This window comes from Petaurus breviceps, unplaced genomic scaffold (assembly GCF_028583685.1).
Source record: "Petaurus breviceps papuanus isolate PSGF00001 unplaced genomic scaffold, PetGlider_PUasm1.0 98, whole genome shotgun sequence".
In the NCBI taxonomy this organism is placed as follows: domain Eukaryota; kingdom Metazoa; phylum Chordata; class Mammalia; order Diprotodontia; family Petauridae; genus Petaurus; species Petaurus breviceps.
The window spans coordinates 39418370-39432671 of NW_027187460.1; the positions used below are offsets into that span (position 1 = coordinate 39418370).

Below are 14302 nucleotides of genomic sequence, written 5' to 3' on the forward strand. Positions count from 1 at the left end.
GATTTGATCCCAGGTCATCCCAACTCTGGGGCTGGTGCTCTTACTCACTGTGCCACCTGGTCACCCCTCATGTAGGGTTTTCTTGGCAAAGATACTGAAGTGGTTTTGTCTTTTCCTTCTCCAGCTTGTTTTATAGAAAAAGAACTGAAGCAAATATGGCGAAGTGACTTGCTGTGGTCATACAGCTAGTAAGTGGCAGAGGCCATATTTGAACTCCGGAAGATAATCTTCCAGACTTAAGGCCTGGTATGCTATCCATTTTACTGCTTCACTGCCCAAGGTTTTGTCATTTAATAAACACACATTAAACTGTTCACTAAATGAATGGGATGTCTTCATTAATTCATGGGTATTGCTTTTGTTAAGTGACAATTTTGACAGAATTTCACACTTAAAAATTTTTTTTATTCTGAACTTGAAACACCAAATGGAATGAGCATTTCCATATACAGAGTACAAGAAAAAAAGAATTGGTATGAAGTGATGAATCTTATGTATAGTATCCTTTTTCTTTAAATTATTTTAAAAACTCTTCACATGTAACTTTTTTAACATGCTGTGCTTATCTATATATTCTTCAAGCCTTCCCTCCCTTTCCATTAAGGAAAATTCAGTGACCCTCCCTCCCTTCCATGCTCCTTATCTCCTTTCTTTTCCCTTATTGGGGAAAGAAAAAGAAGAAAACCATTGTAACAAATATGTGTAGTCAGACAAAACAAATTCTTATTTTGGCTGTTTGCAAAAGTGTCATCTTTAAGTTTCAGTGCTTTCTGAAGGTATATGTGGGAGATGATAACACTAAAATCAAGTCTTCCCTTCCTTAAACTGTGCTTTGTTTTCACCATTGCCACCTATGTAGGTTAGTTCTGTTGGAGATATGTAGAAGGGTTGATCTTCCTAATTGATTAACAGATTTCTTTATTCTTTTCTTGTGACTTCAAACACCTTTGTGTAGTGTCGTGCATACTAGTGCCTTCTTAATGTCAATGCCATATGCATAAGAAAGGAATAATTACACTACAACAGTTAATCATTATATATTAATTAATGTCTTTTAAACAACAAAAATTATAGAAGTAATTTTTTGGGTAAGTGAAGTTAAATTTAAAGCAACATGAAAGTCCTTCAGCCTTAAAAATATTCCTCATTTGGCTCCATTTGTTTCTGAAGATAATTCTTTTTGCATGTGTTTTCCATTCAAGTGGCAAGCAGCCTTAGTGCTGCTTTCAGAAAGTAGCAAGTTATCTACCTTCTGTTCTCCAAATGAACTTTTTGGGTCTTAAACTGTCTCAGTTTTACTCTGTGTGTGTGTGTGTGTGTGTGTGTGTGTGTGTGTGTGTGTGTGTGTGTGAGTGAGAGAGAGAGAGAGAGAGAGAGAGAGAGAGAGAGAGAGAGAGGAGCTTAGAAGGGCTGATAATAATCTTAATGGAATAGTTGAAGAGCACATGAGTAGTGCCATCTGTTTTGGTTTTTGTATCATCCTGAAAAACTTAAAATATATATGATTATTAAATCACTTCTTAAAATGCAGAACATATATATGGGCATATATTAGAAAAATTAAAAATCTCCATTACTAACTTAGAAGCACTCAATCCGTTTACCTTTCTCGTTCCACTCTGTATGTGGAATTGGAAGGGATGGTCTGTAAGGATGTGATAGATTGTGCTTAGTATTAACTCTTAATTTCATGAATCCAATTATAGATCAGAGTTATGCAATGAGGAATTTATTTATTCTGAGTTGTAGCCCTTACTCAATGCTTAAGAGAATAAAAAGGATTATCATCAAAGAAAATTCCATATTGTCACAAGTTCATTATTCCTAATGTTTTCCTCTTGTTAAGGTATAGGATCTGAGAATTCTTCAATGATAAATTCAGTTTAGACATTTTATATGTATATAATTTCAGTAACATATTGGTGATGTTTTAGAATTTTATACTTTATAAATTTTTAATTTTGTTAGTAATATTTAGCTACTAGATGCTATAGAAATATATTCTTTCAGTATATGAAATTGAAATAAAAATAATATTAATATAACTGTCCTGATTCATGATATTTTTCTGTTAAGTAATTATGCTTAAGTTTGTTTTAATTGTTCAAGAAGATAGGCCCTTCACTTGGAATTTCTGTAATTAGAAATTTAAATTTTAAGACAGTTTTTAAGTTATGATTTTAAGTGTGAGCTTCATGTTATTCAATATGGCTTGTAGGTTTTTCCTTTGTCCTGCTTTTTCCTCTTGAACAATCTATCTTCCCATCCTTTCTAACTTTAAAGACCTTGATTAGCTAACCTGCTTCATCAGCTTCTTTTTTGAAGTCCTAAATCATTTATGCTGCTCATTTTGGAACTTAATCTTGCATTGTCTTATATAGTACTGCTTAACCAAAGTGGCTAAACGAAAGTTTAATTAACCATTCGGTTAGCCTTGTCCCCTTGATTAGTAAGTTCTTTGAAGTAAGAAGTATCTTACACTTTTTCATTCATGTAGTGAATAGTAGTATTACCTTCAGAACCTATTAAATTCAGCTGTTTAGTTATTTCTCTAAGTTACACTGCATTTGATTTGTAAAAAATATTTTCAAAATCATCAGTATACTTTGTTGTATTATTGATTTTTGCTGTATTATTGTTTATTTCACCTCTTAATTTCAAAATCTTTTTCATTAATGAAAGTTTTAATAAAAGTACATCTCACTTAGTCATGGTAGAGTAGAGATTGGAAACATTCATTTACTTTATCCTTCAATTGATAGACTTTTTAAAATGGACAACACATCTTTTTCATCTTAGATGAATTTCTTACTGTAGATATATCTCCTTATATGTTCCATTTTCACAGTCACCTCTCTTTTTCAGATTTCCTGTTCTATTTATGGTTTTCTAGTATTTTGAGCGCTTGACTTAGAATTAAAAAGACCCAGAATTGAATTCTACCTCAAAGTCTTATTAAATATATGTGACCCTGTGAAAGTCATTTAACCTTTCTTATCCTTAGTTTCCTCAGCTGTAAAATGGGGGTAACAATAGGACCTAGTTCACATGGTAGTGAAAGCTTCTAGGTAGTATTGCTGTTCCATTACTAATGATATTTGAAAAAGCACAGGTAGCAGTGGAGGTAGCATAAGATTGGAGAAGGGCAAGTATGATCTGGATGTTCAATCAGTAAATGAGAGGCCAGTGTATTTTACTTCCATTCCTGAGAAAATTTTAGATGAGACCATTAAATAGATAACTATTGAACATCTTGAAAGGAAAACATGGATTTCAAAGAGGTAGAATGGGTTCATCAAAAACAGATCATTCCAGGTTAACTTTTTTTTTGTTTTCCTTTTTTGAAAGGTATTACTGAACTTGTTTGAACAAAGGTCTTGATAAAATATCTCATACTTGTATAGAAGATGGAGAGATAGGAATGGATTCAAAACTCTTTGAATAGTCATACTGAAAGAATAATTGTTAGTGGTTCAATTTCATTGTGACAGAAACTACAGTACAATACCTTATATGCCTTATTGATCCTGTGTTGTTAACATTTGAGCAAATGCCTTGACTAAAGGCACAAATGATGTACTCATCAAATTTGTAGAGAATGCTAAACTTGGGAAAAATAGCTGACACATTGGATGAGAGTGGGGATACAAAGGGAACTCAATGGAGCATTGGACTGAATCTAAGAATATAAAATTCATAGTTGAAATACCATTTCTTACATTTACGTTAAAAAAAAATCAAACCTCATTAGTAAAAGATGAGGGAAGGGGCATGCCTGCGGTTTGAAAAAGATCTGGGTGTTCTAGTGGCCTGAAAGCTTAATATCAGCTGTTTAATGTAACAGCCAAAAAAACTAATGGAGTCTTGGGAGCTGCTTTTGAAGGGAAGAATAAATCCTCGTGTACTTTGCCCATACCAGACCTTTTCTGTTGTATTGTATTCTTTCAATTCAGGAAGGACATTGATAAGGCATCAAAATTGCCTTTTTTTCATTTTCATTTTTTAAATAAATCGTGTCTTTAGTTCTTGTTTTACTCTTTGTCACTTCATAGAGGTCTTCTCAGTTTCCTTTGAAATTATCCATTTCATCATTTCTTGTTAGACAGTAATATTCCATTTCATAATTTGTTTAATGTGGTATCTACCTTTTGGGGCTTCTTAAACAAATTTTAAGGTTTTTTTTCTTACTCTGAGAAGAGCCACTGTAAATATTTTTGTAAATATGAGTCTTTTGCCTTTCTTTTTGGACTGGAAGAATCCAGTAGTATAATGCTAGATTTTTAAAAGGTATGTGCAGGTTAGCAACTTTTGAGAATGTTTCCAAATTGCTTTCCAGTATGACTGTACAAGTCCTCATAAAAGTGTGCTTGACTTCTCTTTTCCTCTGATAGGTGTAGAGAGTTGTTCTATTTTTCATTTCTGTAATTATTAGTGATTTGACGTTTTTACATACATACATGCATACTTATACACATACATACATATAAGTATGTGTGTATATGTGTATAACAGCTTCCTTCCACTTTTTAAAATCTTCTTATACTATAACAACATAGAACAGGGGGTCTAACTAGGTATCTAAAGGTCCATGAATGCGGATAGGAGGGAAAATACTATTATTTACTTTAAGGTTTAGCTGAAATTTTACATTTCCTTCAATTAATTAAAAAAAATTATCCTGAGAAAGATTTCACCAGATTACAAAAGGAATCCATCCATATGTTAAAAAAAAAGTTTAAAACCTGTGATTTAGAAGGGACAGTGACTTTTTACAGACATATTGAGTTTGTTTCAGGGACATCTAGTTTGAAATGTCCAATTGCGGATGCATGGCAGAAGGTTAAGGGAGATACTAGAATTGGTTATCTCAAGGTTCCCCAAAATTATTAAGCTTTAATAGCTTAAAACTGGTAAGGCTTTTGGGATACCTTGTATACTTGAGTCAGCTGAATAAAGATGATAGTCAAACCCCGGGAATTTGATGAGATTATTGAGTGAGAATATAGAGGGGAGAATAGAGAGAACCCAGGACAGAATCCTAGAAAATAGCCACAGCTAAGAGCATTGAAACGGACAGTCAGCCGGCAGAGGAAACTGAGAAAGAGTAGTCAGGTGAGCCTGGAAAGACAGTTTCATGAAACCTAAAAAAAGGAGAGAATTTTCCATGAAGAGAACATGGTTGACAGTATCAAATGAATTAGGATAAGGATTGAACACAAGAAAACCAGATTTAACAATTAAGAAAACTGTAGTGGTAGCCAAGATATATAGAAAACAGATAAAGGCCAAAAGCATTTCCACAATAGATAAGTGGTCAAAAGATATGAACAGAATTCTCAAAAGAATAACTGCAGGCTATTAAAAATAAAAAGAAAGAATGTTCCAAATAACTGCAGTAAGAGAAATGCAAACCAGAATAGTCCAGCAAACTGATGACTGCATAATCAGTGCTGGAGGGACAGTAAAAAATATAGGTACACTAGTTCATTTTTGCTGGCATTGTAAATCAGTATACCCATTTTGGAAAGAAATTTAGACTTATGTATATATAATAATCAAAATGTCTATATGCTTTGACCCAAAGATTCCTTTACTAAGATTATATTTAAAATGAAAATCATTAGTAAGGAAAAAAACATCCTTGTTCACCAAAATGTTTATAGCACTGGTCTTTGTGGTAGTAAGGAGCTAAAGCTATAATACCTATCAGTCATGTGGATTGAAGTATGTGAATATAGTGACTAAAGTATATGCCCATCATTTGGGGAAGGGGTAAACAAATTGTGGTACAAGAATGTAATGGAATATTCTTGTGCTGTAAGTAATGATAAATATATTGAATACAGAGATACATAAAAAGATTTACATGATCTGATGCAGAGTGAATAATGTAGATTGCAGCAATTCAAATGGAAAGATTAAATAAAAAACAAAAAAAATGAATGTTGCAGAAGTATATAAAAGTCATGCCCCCATAGAAAAATCAATGAGAAGGCCCCACTCCTACTCTACTCCTTTTTGGAGGTAGGCATCCAGGTATGTGGTATACTACATGTTTTCAGACTTTTTCAGTGTATTTGTTGTTTTTGCTGATTTCTCCATTCACTTTTTTCCTCCTTTATTTTTATATCATTTTTGATAGTTTGGATTTTTTCCTTCAAAAGCTATCTGTTCATAGCCATTGATTCGTCATCTATTAGGGAATAGATTTTATTCTTTTAAATTTTAATTAGTTTCTTTTGTATCTTATAAATGAGACTTTTTATCAACAAAATTTGCTGCAAAAATTCCCCCCTTGGTTCTCTCCCTCCTCCCCAGTTTTACTTCTCATTTTAGCGACATTGGTTTTATTTGTGCAAAAACATGAATTATGTGTAATCAAAATGGTCCATTTTACCTGAAACATAGTTAGCTTGGTTTTCTATAAATGAGAGCTCTCCATGGTAAGTAGACTCCTTATTTCCTGTGTTACCTAGGTGGAATTTCAGCACTGAAATTGAGTGAAGGAACAGATCTCAAATGACATTTTTAATGACCAACTTAAAGTAAATTTTTCATTTCATCCTTCTACCTACTCATATACTTTCATAATTGACAGCAGTAAATTTGTAGCTTTAACACCAGTAGCTAAAATGAAATAGATTTGCAGGGATATCTTGAGTTATTTGCTTTGAAAAAGCTCAGTATGAATCTCTTGCAATATTTACATAACACATAATATTTATGTCTTGAGAAGGGTCCAACTTGGAAACAACTACAAAAAACTCTTTCACTTCTGGTATTTTTTCAGAACTTTTTAAAATGGAATTTGAGATACAAAATCCCTTCCTCTTGTCCTGCAAAATATAAGTGAAACATAACTCGCTGTCCATATTGCTTGCTACTTGGCAAGTGGATTATTTGTCAGAACTCATTAACACTTTAAAGGAGAATTATCCAGGAACAAAATAAAGTTCTTTTTCTAAAAATGTTTTGTAGGTCCACTAATATTACAGCAGAAAGATTGTATTTATGATGCTTGTTGAATGGAATGACTAATTACCTAGGTACATGAGAATTTGTGTGGGATATTTTAATGAGAAACAGTGAACGCTTAATAAATTTCTTAGGCAATCATATGGGTGGCATTAATAACAGATGTATTTATTTATTTGGGGTGAATTAATGAATATTTGATGCATACTGGTGGACAGAATGCAGACGTTTTAAATAATCTGTACACATCGTAGTTCTGAGTATACAGAGAACCCATTTTAACTTATTTTCAAATGCAAAAGATGTTTGCCTGAATCTGCTTCTTCTAAATTCTACTTGCCTCCAACATTGTCTGCAATGTATGTGTGGTTTGGCAAACATCCTATTAGAAGAATAGCACAGTGAAAGTTTTGTCCAGCTAAATGAAGGACCAGGGCCTTCATGCTGGTTGTCACATGGTACTGTTATAAAAGAGGGCTGGAAGCATTCTTTAGGAAGTGCTACTTGTTAACACTGATGCCAGAACAGAGGCCTGAAACTTGTATATACTTAGGTGTTCACCAAATCTGTTGAATTTGGTGGTAGATTTTAGAGAACATTTTTTCCCTACCTTCCTCCCTCAATCCTCCCTCTTCCCCGGGAGGCCACCTGAATGTTCTGACTGAGTCAGTATCCCCTAACGAGAACTATTCATCTCCCTGCTGACTTTGACAGTCATCTTTAAACCCAATCAATATTCAGCAGGAGTGTAGTCCTGTTAAAAATATCACCATAACACAAGTTGTTCTCTTTTGGGGAAACATTTGAACTTTATTAACCCAGGATTCTTAAAATTGTTCTATATATTATTACTGGAATAAAAGCTCCTCCAAACCAGGAAATGCTTTGTCTATTATTTCTCATGCCTAGCACTTTACCTTGTATTTAATAAATATTTATTGATGCATAATTTCATCATTTAAAACTCTGTATCTTGGTATCTTAATAGGGTTGTTATTGATTGCATAAAAATTTGTCCCATAGGAAACTACAGTTGTAGTTGAACAGTATCAAGTTCTTGAACTGTTCAAATTTTGTTAAGAGTTTTGAAGCATTTCTTTTAGATGGGTGGTCAAAATGTATTGCTTTTCATTTAATTGTTACTGATAACTTACTGATTTTTACTAGTATTTCGTTTCATATCACCTAGAGTCAGTTAGGTGATATAATGACTAGAAGACTGGTCCTGGACTCAGGAAGACCTGAGGCCTCACATGTGGCCTCAGACACTTAGCTGGGCTCTGTTTGCCTCAGTTTCCTCAACTATAAAATGAAGGTAATAATAGTACCCACCTCACAGAATTGCTGTGAGGATCAAATGAGTTATTTGAATAGGGTTTAGCACAGTGCCTGGTACATAGTATGCACTTAGTAAATTCAGTTTAGTAAAAACTTTTAAATAAAATTCATAGAGGAACCAAATTTGTCAGTATATTTATTATACGTTTCTTTTCTGAATACGGTTGATTCATTTTTTAAATCAGTATGCATAGATTTAATTCATCCATTCATTTACAAATTTTAAATGACTATCCCTTAGCTTATACAAATACTGAATTCTTAATATTGATTGAGGTGCTTTGATGAATTCCTAAAGAAGTAACCTATAAAACATGGCTTAACTTCCTCACTTGTCTTTGACTCCCATGTATTTCATAGATGCTCAGTCTGGGGTAGCCCTTTTCACCAGTCCAGGAGGGCATACATATCATGTTGATTCACTATCACTGTGCTTTCCTAGTTTAGTGGGTATTGCCTTTTTATTTTTTCTCTCAGATTGAGCCTGATGTTTGCAGCAGTTTCTTCGAAACTATGACATAATAAGAAAATGCTTTTCTTAAGTAGATGTATTAGAGAAATAGAGTGAAAGGAGGGAGGTACTTTTTCTTTATTGTTTTAAATTATGTCTCTTAGATGGGAATGTAGTAAAAGGATGAAAAGAGCAGAGCAGGGGAGTAGATGGTACAAAGTTGCTTGTGGAAAGAGGCTTTGAGTTTCTTTTTACTCAAGCGAAGACTAGGTTATCTGATTCAACGTTTCTAATTCTGTATCTTTTATAGTGATTATTAAATGATTAATTGTAAACTTTCATTGAATGCTCCTGTATTTACCTAAGATATTTGTCAAAATTTAAATTTTAAAAAATTGTTCAAATTTGTGTCTAAAAGAAGAAAATTTCCCCCAAATGTGTTTTTCCTTCAGAAAGAAATCATTATTGAGCGGCCAGGTTTTTTTCTTAGTGTTTGTTTTACAAATCCAGGTTCATTTAAATTAATTTTAACACTAGAAATTTTTTTTTAATTTACTTTTTGGCAAAGGATATGTCTGCAGTTGTTTCTTTGGAAAAAGTGCATGCGAATATCTTGGTGTCATGCTATGAAAAGTTTTTTTTAGCGTCATAAAGCAGTTACTCCTTTGCTTAGTATAGGGTTAGCTAATTAAGATTATAGAGGTTGCAGATTGATCTAAAACTGAAGCTCACGTTTAAAGCCCTTCCAATTTTTTCATCACTTACTCAGTTGCTTCTAAATACTCTTGTATTTATAATATGAGTTGGTTCAGTGATAGTGACCAGTGTGTTTTTGCAATTCGTTGTTTTCTCCTTTAATGAAGAGATTTTAATTCTTAAGTTTTTAGCTTACACTAGCACGACCATTTCCTACTCTTGAACACTAATAATTTGGCTTTATGACACCTAATAAATATAATAAATTTGAAGCCACAGTTTTCTGGAAAAGATTTTTTTGTAATTTGTCTTTAGCCTAATAGTTCTTTCTTTCCATTTCTAAATAATCTTATCAGTTCAGTAATTTTTATCATTGAGATGTGAATATGAATGGTGAAAATTGCTAATAGACATTGTGTTAGGTAAGAGGACATTATTGTGAGATGCAAGAACCTTGTTCATAGTACTAAGATACATTTGCAAGGTTGTCTGTGACCTCTTATATGAACTTCCAGGGACCAGTCATTGGTACAGATTAATTTAAAAAAGTTTGTATACTTTCCATGAAAATTTCTTTCTTTTTTGTTTATGTTTGCCTTCCTTTTGCTCTTATTTCTACCCATTTTATTTTTTAGTCACCATTTTATTTTTTTAGTCAACAAGCATTTGTTTTCTTTCTCTCTCACCTGGTTACCTATGTTCTTTTCCCTCTGCCCTCTCCCACTCCCCTTGGGTGTAATGGTGGCTGTGATGTTAATCTTATAACAAATCATAGTCAAAGAAAACAAGTTCCTCCACTGAGAGTGTTCAGAATCTGTGGCTCCACATATTAATCTCTCACCTCCACGTTAAATGTTGTGTGGAGTCATGGTTGGTTGTTGCCTTGATCAGTCTAGATTCAGCCTTCATCATTTCTTAACTGTAAATATTTTTATCTTTTTCCTCCTCTTTTGATCTCTTTGAGGTATAGGGCTACTAATAGTTGTTGTAGTTGATCCATTTTTGAAGAGAACCAATGGTACACACAGTGTGATTGACTGTGACTGATCAGTCCAATATGAATTTGGAAGGTTCTACCACAAACCTGGCACAAGTAGTCTGTTAGAACATTTGAGATGTAGATGTCTCTGAATTTGTGCAGTTTGTGTTTCCTTTGTACAACTGCTATTCTGCTTTACTCAGGGAGTACAGTGACTTCTTTGATGCGGAAGTTTTTCAGAGAGACCTTGCGAGTATCCCTGTACCACTTTTTCTGATCACCATGTGTGAACTTGCCTTGTTATGAGTTCTCTGTGAAATAGTCTTAGCTGAGTATGCATTTGGCATTAGGTCTGTGTGGCCAACCCGTCAGCGTTGTACTCTGTGTAGTAGTTTGAATGTTTGGCAGTTCACTTCAAGAGAGGACCTCAGTTTCTGTATGTTATCTTGCTCAGTAATCTTCAGAATCCTTCAAAGACAATTCAAGTGGAAGTGGTCCAGTTTTTTGGCCTGGCACTCATAGATTGTCCAGGTTTCACGGACATACAATGGCTCTGTAGACCTTTAGGATCAAGAATGCCTTCATTATCCAACTCTCCTAGTAGAATCAAAGAATATGCCTATTTTAATAACTTTTTGGGTGTAGTTGCCCATTTATTCTCCAAGGTCAATACCAAGTAGACATTTGAAAATAGATGGCCACAACTTTTTCTGAATATGCCTTTCAACTTAAGTTGTAGGAGTTTAGAACAGTTAAAGCTGACTCTGCTGATACTGTCACATAATCACCACCATCTCAGAAAAAGGGGGCAGCACTATTTATTGCCCCAGTTACTTTGAAATGTGGTTTCCCTGAATATATGGTAAAACAGAGGTAGAAGCTATCAGTAGGAAAGAGCCAAGACCTGCTCTCAGTTCTGTAGTGATCCAGAAGACATCTGCCGATTGCTCTCATTGCAAAAATGCTACTTTGTGAAAATAGTATTTTCCTATTGTTTTTTGGGGGGAGTAAGGGAGAATTTGGAATTTGGAAGGTTCTACCACAAACCTGTCTTGAGATATTCTCTGAAAATAGCACTTGGAAGGATCTTGAGAGGTTCCCTCTAGTTCAGTCTCATTTTAGAGGAAACTGAAGGTGAGAGAGATTAAAGTTAAGCCATTTGCCCAAGGCTTCACAGCTTTTAAGTGTATTTGAACTCAGGCCCTAATTCTCAAAATCCAGCATACTTTTTTCAGCATATTAAATTTCTGAAGGAGAGGGTTGGGCAAAAAGAGCTCCTTACAAGCATTGAAAAAGGTATCTGATGTTTCCATCTAAAGATGTGACTCATATTTTTAGCCTGATATTTATAGTGAATTTAAAGATCCTTCTCTGTTAAATTCAAGGAACTTTTGAAAGCACATTTACATTGGAGCTTCATTATGTCACACCATATCATAGTATCTGTCACCATGGGTCACTATGTGTAAAAATTATTTTTACCTTTCAAAAATCATTTTTTTCAGACCTTTTGCTTCCCAGGGGGAGGTCCATTGAGAATAGACTGTTTAGAAGAATTATTGTTTGGTGGTAGGGATTGTGTGGAATGGGTCAGCAACTCTCTTTTGGACTCTTAATAGCAGAGAGATGATAAGCATTATTATTTAAAGCTTATACAGGACACCAAATGTTTAACCCTTTTGTGGTATAGTATGCCCTTTGATTCATGGGAAGACTCCAGTGTACTTAGGTCTTCAAAATGCATTTACCAAGACAATTGGCAGCTTCATTTTAGCCTTTAAGTATTTGCATTTATATACAGCATTTTGGCTATAGAATTTTATGGAGATTATAACCAAGTATGGTTAGGTTAATTTGACAAAAATGTGTATGCTAGGGCAGTGTAGTGGTATTGAGGTGGGAGCAGGTGGTTGAAGCAGAAATAACTCCCAACTAGGAAACAAGAAAAGTAGGTAATGTTGAAAAGTATCGTATTAGAGTATTTCTCTGCCTCTATTTCTACCTTAATTTGCTCTTTAGTATTGGAGGGGCTTAGATATAAGTAAAAATCACTTTTTGCACATAGGTGCTTAATAAACATTGCAATAAATAAAAGGATAATTTCACTTAATCGTGGGACTGGTTTGCTGAATTAGAGACAGCTTGGTATATATAGCTTCTTACTAGCAGTGAGCAAATTCTTTCACCCCTCTAAGCCTCAGTTTCCTCATCTAAGTGAACATAATGAAAACATGTTGTATAAAACAGTGGGCTACAGTTACATAAGAGCAATTGGTGGCTCAGCGAGTAAGAGCACCGGCTCCAGTGTTGGGACGACCTGGAGATCGAATCCCGGGCTCAGGTGCTCAGCACCACACCCAGAAATAACTGGCCGTGTAACCTTGAGAACCCCGATTGCTTTAAAAAAAAAAAAAAAAAGAGCAATTACAGTCATTTCACTCTTGGGCCACAATTTCTTTGTCTAAATAGACAAGAGAAAATGTACTTCTTAATTCTCAGGGTGAGAAAAGTGCTTTGTAAATTGTGTGTGTTGTAATCATAGATTATTTTGAAATTTATGAACTAATTTTAAATTCTACATATTTAAATATATTTTATTTATATTATTTTATTATATATTATTTATGTATAATATATTATTTTATTGTTTATATATTTTAAAATTACATATTTAAATGTATTTTAATTCTACATATCTAAATATTGTGTTAGATGTGCTGGCTGGAAGACCTGGGTTCAAATCCAGCCAATAACATTATTCATTGGTTTTGTGATCATAGTTGAACAAGTAAATCTCTTAAGTTCTCGGTTTTGGCCAACTCCTAAAACTAAATTATAGACAGTTAGGTGGAGAGTTCCCATATAAAGCCCTGAAGTTGAACATTTTCAGGTACAAACCAAAACATTTCTTAGTAGAGACGCAGCTTTAATTTGTCTCTTCTAGCTCCTAACATTTTAGAAGAGAATGATTTGTAGTTAGACCATCAAAGCAGTGCTAAACAAAACTCTGCTTATATTGTAATTATGAGGTTTGTATATGAATGGGTTAATTAGGAGTACTGAGGAAGTTTGTTTATTCAAAAAATTTCCCATATATCTTTTTTTAACCCTTGTTTTCAATTGTCACTGGTTCTATAATTTTTATTTAATCTTTCTGAAACTGTTTCTAATTTCATCATATTTACTAAAGTACATTATCCCTGCCATTAATTGAACTGTCTAGGATCATTGAATTACCAAGCCATTCGAAGATTTCTTCTTCCTCAAAAAGACAAACCTTTGTTATGTTAGTAAAGTTATATCAATGTGATTATAGACACTGTTGTTTGCCTAGATTTATTTGTGTGAAATATAGCACAAAGCAAGACTTCAAATAAGTGAATATAAAACATTAACTGATGTATTATTTTGAAATAAGTTTTTATTGATATCTTCTGTTTCTTATACTTTATAGTTATATGCAGCATATTTTCCCCTCTTCCACCCAGATAGCCATCCCATATAACAAATAGTATTTTTAAGAGGAAAAAAACCAGTACAACTTATTGATAAGATTGAAAAACAAAAATCCGTAGGTTTAACAACTGTGGACTTCCCACCTTCAGCAAAGGGGGGTAGGGTTGGGGATGTCTTTTCTTGTCTCTTCATTTGAATCATATTTGATTGTTATGATTTTGTTACATTCACTTTTGATTTTTTTGGTGTGTGGTTCTTTCTGTTTGCATTGTTGTAGTTATTCTGAATAGTGTTTTCTTGGCTCTGCATACTTTACTTTGCATCAGTTCATGTAGATAATTTTCTCTGCATTTATTATATCTGTCAGTTTTTAAAGCACACTAATATTCTATAACATTCATGTGCCA

The 14302-nt window shown here is 33.6% G+C and overlaps 1 protein-coding gene and 1 long non-coding RNA gene across 2 annotated transcripts in view; both read left to right on the top strand.

Moving 5' to 3' along the window:
* Positions 1-470, top strand: part of LOC138156100 (uncharacterized) — a 647-nt gene extending 177 nt beyond the window's left edge. The window contains exon 2 of the long non-coding RNA XR_011167064.1: positions 14-470. This is a non-coding gene — a long non-coding RNA (uncharacterized lncRNA). The remainder of the gene's footprint in view (positions 1-13) is intronic.
* EIF3H (eukaryotic translation initiation factor 3 subunit H) overlaps positions 1-14302 on the top strand; it is a 115228-nt gene that overhangs the window by 78288 nt on the left and 22638 nt on the right. The gene's annotated exons all lie outside the window — the stretch shown is intronic.